Below are 5,927 nucleotides of genomic sequence, written 5' to 3'. Positions count from 1 at the left end.
TTTGAACAAAGGGTATCAAGATTTCATTTTACACTGGGCTTCACAAATTCTAAAGTCGGCACTATTAAAGATAACTATTCAACCTCCCAATCTATATATGACAAACTGAGAATGGAAGAGACATGTAACTATGCCCAAGATCAGAGAAGTGGATCTGGCTCTACAGTCCAGGTCCAACTCCTGGTCCAGCACTCTTTCTACCATTTTTGCAGCTGTTGAAAAAATAAATAGAGAAAGAAAAGAAGAAATGAAAAGAAAAGAAAAGAGAAAAGGGAGGAAGGAAGGAAGGAAGGAAGGAAGGAAGGAAGGAAGGAAGGAAGGAAGGAAGGAAGGAAAAGAAAAAAGGAAAGGAAGGGGAAGGGAAGGGAAGGAAAAGGAAAGGAAAGGAAGAAAAAGAAAGAGAAAGAAAAAAGAAAGAAAGAAAAGAAAGAAAGAAAGAAAGAAAGAAAGAAAGAAAGAAAGAAAGAAAGAAAGAAAGAGAAAGAGAAAAGGAAGGAAGGAAGGAAGGAAAGAGAGAAAGAAACAGAGAGAGGGAGAGAGGGAGAGAGAAAGAAAGGCAACAAAACCTAAATTGACTTAAAACTAGGGCATACCTATACAATATTTCAAGTTAGGAAGTTTTAAAAATGACCAAATTACACACATTTACTTCAAATGACTTTCAGAGAATTTGAGAATGGCATTGTGGCAGTTTGTACAAAGCAAGTAAACATATTTTATGAGCCTCAAATTTTTCCATTAACTAGAAAATGTTTCCATTACTATCCATTACTAGAGAGCTTAAATAGATTATAAATACAGCATGGAGAGTATTCATTGAAAATCATTAAGGCTAACTCCCTATTTGCAAAGCTGATTAGTTTCCAGTAAGTGTTTAAAAGAAAAAAAATTCATATGCTGTATTTAAATGTGGACAGAAAGTGTCTTGTGCCCTGCCTCCTTGAGTACTTAAATGTCAGTGTCCATAGTGGCTACAAGTACTATATGACCACACTGGACAGCAAGGGACAAAAGATTTGCTCTTTCTTTGATGCAAGCAGAGCAACATTCCTGGTAATCAAAATGAGAGGGGTAAATAAAACCTGCTCTTTGCTTTTATTTTTATGTAATATTCTTTTTTTAAAGATTTTATTTTTTTATTTTTAGAGAGGGAAGGGAGAAAGAAAGAGAGAGAGAGAGAAACATCAAGATGCGGTTGCTGGGGGCCGTGGCCTGCAACCCAGGCATGTGCCCTGACTGGGAATCGAACCTGTGATGCTTTGGTTCACAGCCCTAGCTCAATCCACTGAGCTATGCCAGCCAGTGCCTTGCTCTTTGCTTTTTATTTCTTTTCTATTATTTAAGATTCTTTTATTAGCAAGTGCTTGCAGTTTGTTGACTTTTTTGAAAAAATCAAGTTGAAAACTTTTATTACAAATTAGAAATGAGGTTCTTGAAAATCTCAACTTGACCAGATATGAAACAATTTAAAAAACCTTTAAAGGTGTATTGATTTATTGTTTTATTTTTATTTTTAAGTATATCTTATTGACTATGCTACTACAATTTTTCCAATTTTTCCTCCTTTATCCCCCTTCTGCCCTGCATGCCCCAACCCTCCAGCACTACCCACTCACCCCCTTGGTTCATGTCCATGGGTTGTACACATAAATTTTTTTAGTTCTCTGTTTCCTATGCCATTTTTATCTCTCCCAATCTATTTTATGCCTACCAATCATGCTTCTTCCCTGTACCTTTTCCCCCTGTTTTTGCCTTCCCCCTCCCCACTGAAATCCCTCCATGTGATGTCCATTTCTTTGATTCCGTTCCTGTTCTAGTTGTTTGCTTAGTTTTTGTTTTCGTTGTTCTTCTTTTCTTTTAGGTTCATTTGTTGATAGTTGTGAGTTTCTTGTCATTTTACTGTTCATGTTTTTGATCTCCTTCTTTTTCTTAGATAAGTCCCTTTAATATTTCATATAATAAGGGCTTGGTGATGGTGAACTCCTTGAACTTGACCTTATCTGGGAAGCACCTAATCTGCCCTTCCATTCTATATGAAAGCTTTGCTGGATAGACTAATCTTGGATGTAGGTCTTTGCCTTTCATGACTTCAAATACTTCTTTCTAGCCCCTTCTTGCCTGCAAGGTTCCTTATGAGAAATCAGCTGATACCCTTATAGGCACTCCTTTGCAGATAACTGTCTCCTTTTCTCTTGCTGCTTTTAGGATTCTCTCTTTATCTTTAATCTTGGGTAACTTGATGATGCGCCTTGGTGTGTTCCTCTTTGAGTCCAACTTCTTTGGGACTCTCTGAGCATCCTGGACTTCCTGAAAGATTGGGAAATCTTCCTTCACCAGATTGGGAAAGTTCTCCTTCATTATATTTTGTTCAAATAAGTTTTCAATTCCTTGCTGTTTTTCTTTTCCTTCTGGCACCCCTAAAATTTGGATATTGGAACATTTCAGATTCTCCCAGGGATTCCTCAGCCTGTCTTCATTTTTTTTAATTCTTGTTTCTTCATTCTGATCCAGTTGGATGTTTATTTCTTCCTTTTGTTCCAAATCATTGCTTTAAATCCTGGTTTCCTTGCTGTCACTGTTGGTTCCCTGGATATTTTTGCTTTATTTCATTTTGGGTATCTTTTCATTTGTTCTCTCATTTTTCAACCAAGTTCAATCAGTTCTGTGGACATTTTGATTGCCAGGGCTTTAAATTCTCCATCAGATAGGTTGGCTATTTCCTTATAGCTTAGTTCGCTTTCTGAAGCTTTGCTCTGTTCTTTCATTTGGGCCATATTTCTTTGTATCAGCACACCTACTAAATTGTAAGGGAGCAGGGCCTTAGATATTCTCCAGGGGTAGGCAGCCCTCCTTGCTGCACTGCTGCACTGCCTGCGGGGGAGGGGTCAGAGAAGGAACAATGCAGCTTGTCTGCTTGGCTCTAGCCCACTTTCCATGAACTCTCTTGTGAGACTGGGTGTTTCTCACACCTTGACAACCCCTGCCATAGTCCATAGTGAGATCCAAGTCTGTTTCTGCTTCAGCCAGCCCCACCATTGTGGTCCACTGCCTCACCACGGTTTCTCTCAGCCCTCCTGCCCACACAGTCCCCCACCTCACTGCAGTTTTTCTCAACTGGCCCTGCTTGCGCCACAGGTTCTTACCAGTCTGGTTGTTTTGGTTGACTTTTACTTTAATTTCTTGGTTGTCAGAATTCCATGCAGTTTGATTTTCTGGCACTTCTGATTGTTTATTGATTTTAGATTAGTTGTTATCCTCCTTTTGGTTGTGCAAGGAAGCAAAGGGTTTCTACCTACACCTCCATCTTGGCATTGTTTTAAAAAAACATGTTCATCATTACCAAAAAGAGATGTCTTTAGAGAAAAATTATAAAAGCCCCATGCTGCATATATAATGCAGATAGTTCTAATCATCTGGTCGGTGAGCAAAAAACAAGCACTTAAGGTCTTCACTTCTAATTTTTTGTTCATTTCTTATTGCTGGAATTTCATATTAATTTCTTCTTGCTAGATTACTAAACCAGGTGATGGTAGAGATGGTAACCCAGCATTTACTCAGCCTGGCCCCATTCAGCCTCAGGAGCGGATGAATTCTCAGCTGATGGATTGGCTGCTCTGTCTCTTTGCCATCTTATGATTTAGGATTTTCTGGACATCTGCGTGGGTAATTGAAGTTGCAGCAGTACCAGGCTGAGGTGGCTGCTGGCCATGGGTCTCATCTTGATTTTTCATTGCCATCCTCTCTAGGCTGTATTTGGCGAGAAAGGCCCCTGCAAAATCATAGTCTGTACTCCCCATACATATTCTGCCTCACTGGCTGACCCTGTTCTCCTGGACCCCATTTGTCAGCACCTCCATCACTTCTCCCTGTACGGGAGGGTTGGAATACTATGGTTGATGCCACATATATTCAGGTGGGAACTGTTACCTGAGGTAGGGCTGGCACTGTTTGGCCTGGCCTTTGGGAGCACTGTCTGATCCCTCATTCTTTAACCCATTGTTACTGTTCTGGTAATTCTGCTAGTAATTGCTGGAGTACCCCTGTGACAAGGATAGTGTCTATAGTGTTTACAGTCTGCTGCATGTTTACTGCCTTACACTGTTAGGTCCACCAGGGCTGCAACATTTGTTGTCTCTTCACCCTTTTCTCCTTCAACAACATCAAACTCCACTGTCTCTCCATCTCCTACACTGCAAATGTACTTCCTGGGGTTATTCTTCTTTATGGCAGTCTGGTGGACAAATACAACTTCCTTGAGTCATTCCTGTTTATGAAACCATATCCATTTCTTATACTGAACCATTTTACTGTTCCCAAAACTTTTGTTACGATGGCCTTCTTGTCTCCCCTGGCAGTCCTCCCTGATGTGAGGCTGAAGCTGTCTGCTCCCTGCGCCGCTGCCTATGGTATTCATTTTGGTGTCCACAGCACTGAGGGTAAGGGCAATGGGGGTAGGGAGGGTTGGGTGGGAGGGCAACAGGTGGCTGCTGGGTATTGGCCTCACTGCTCATGGTTGCCATGGCAGTGACTGGGGCCAGTTATGGCAGCTGCAGCTCCTTCCAGGGTGTGATGGTAACTAGTCTGGCATGGGGCTGCTCTGGGCTCTCTGTGGTCTGCTCTCCTCTCCCAATACCAATCAAAGTCTGCCATTTGCTTTTTAAATTCACAAATAGCAATGATCAGAAGCAAGCTCTGAACCACCTTTAGAGAAATCTACATTTAGAATCACAAGATGTCATATGCAAAACTAAATAAAATAAAAACCTAAATCAATCTAGTTTGAGTCAAAAATAATATTCCTGGTTAAATGTGTGTTGCTGATTAAATAAATCTCCTTATAGCCCTTAATGCTTTGAGTCCTATCCCACATTCTGGTTTCCTTCATCGTCTTCTGTCTCTCCTCCATGCAATGTCACAGACACATCAGCTCCTATAGGGTGGTAAGTAAATACTAAGCATTACAGTTAGGGGTTGGGAAAGATGATTGACAATCATAATTAGAACTAACATTTATCCACTGTTTACCATTTGTTGAGCACAGTACTGTTGTTACCTTATCAGGGGTGTCAAACTCATTTTCATCGGTGGCAACATCAACCTCACAATTGCCTTCAAAGGGCAAAATGTAACTTTAGGACTGTATAAATGTAACTACTCCTTAACTAGGGAAAAGGAACTTGGTGATACTGCCAGGCAGAAACAAGGTACTGGGCTGGATAAAACAAGGTGGAGGGTCAGATTTGGCCTGCGGGCCTTGTGTTTGCCACCTGTGTCTTAGACAGAGTGCCAGGGAGTCTCCCTCATTGGCCAATGGTAACAAGGGTAGATTCTTACACTGAGTGTGCCAAAAGCTAGAGAAAATGAATGAATTGGGCCCAAGTGTGCAAAAGCTAGCAAGATAATTTATATATACCCATCCCTTCCTATCCCTATAAGGAATGGCGGGCTTGAGCAGGGAAGAGATTGTCTTTGAGATGGGAGTCTACCATTCTCCAAGGTTGCCTAGAACCTGAATAAAATGTCTCTCTTTTTGCATCAGCACCTCCTTCACAAGTTTGACTTTCATTGTGGCAGACAGCCAAACCACCATTTGTTAAGTTACACTATCCTGTAGTTATACCATCTCATTTAAGATGAAGAAACAAAATTACAGAGAGGTAAGTAACTTTCCCCTTAGGTCATACCAACTCTAAAATCAAAGCCAGTCTGATATCAGTTATCTATCAGTATGAGGTTCAGATATTGAGTTCTCTGTCCTTTTTTTTTCTTTTACTCCACCAATAACTTATTTTTTCTCCAATATTGCTCATCATTACAGCATCCTGCTGCTGGGACACCGTTCATCTAGGCGGTCAAGTATCAAGTATAGTGATATACTGAAATCAGTTTACTCTAGTCTACCATAAGCCAGATATTTTGGGAGTTAG

General features: G+C 40.7%; 1 pseudogene; it reads right to left on the bottom strand.

Moving 5' to 3' along the window:
• Nucleotides 1–3,550: 3,550 nt before the first annotated feature.
• LOC123807685 lies at nt 3,551–4,511 on the bottom strand (annotated as a pseudogene).
• Between the last annotated feature and the right edge of the window lie 1,416 nt (nt 4,512–5,927).

This window comes from Phyllostomus hastatus, unplaced genomic scaffold (assembly GCF_019186645.2).
Source record: "Phyllostomus hastatus isolate PE091 unplaced genomic scaffold, TTU_PhHast_1.1 phas_scaffold_46, whole genome shotgun sequence".
In the NCBI taxonomy this organism is placed as follows: Eukaryota; Metazoa; Chordata; class Mammalia; order Chiroptera; family Phyllostomidae; genus Phyllostomus; species Phyllostomus hastatus.
The sequence above is the reverse complement of the archived record's forward strand: the minus strand, read 5'-3'. Positions and strand labels throughout refer to the sequence as shown.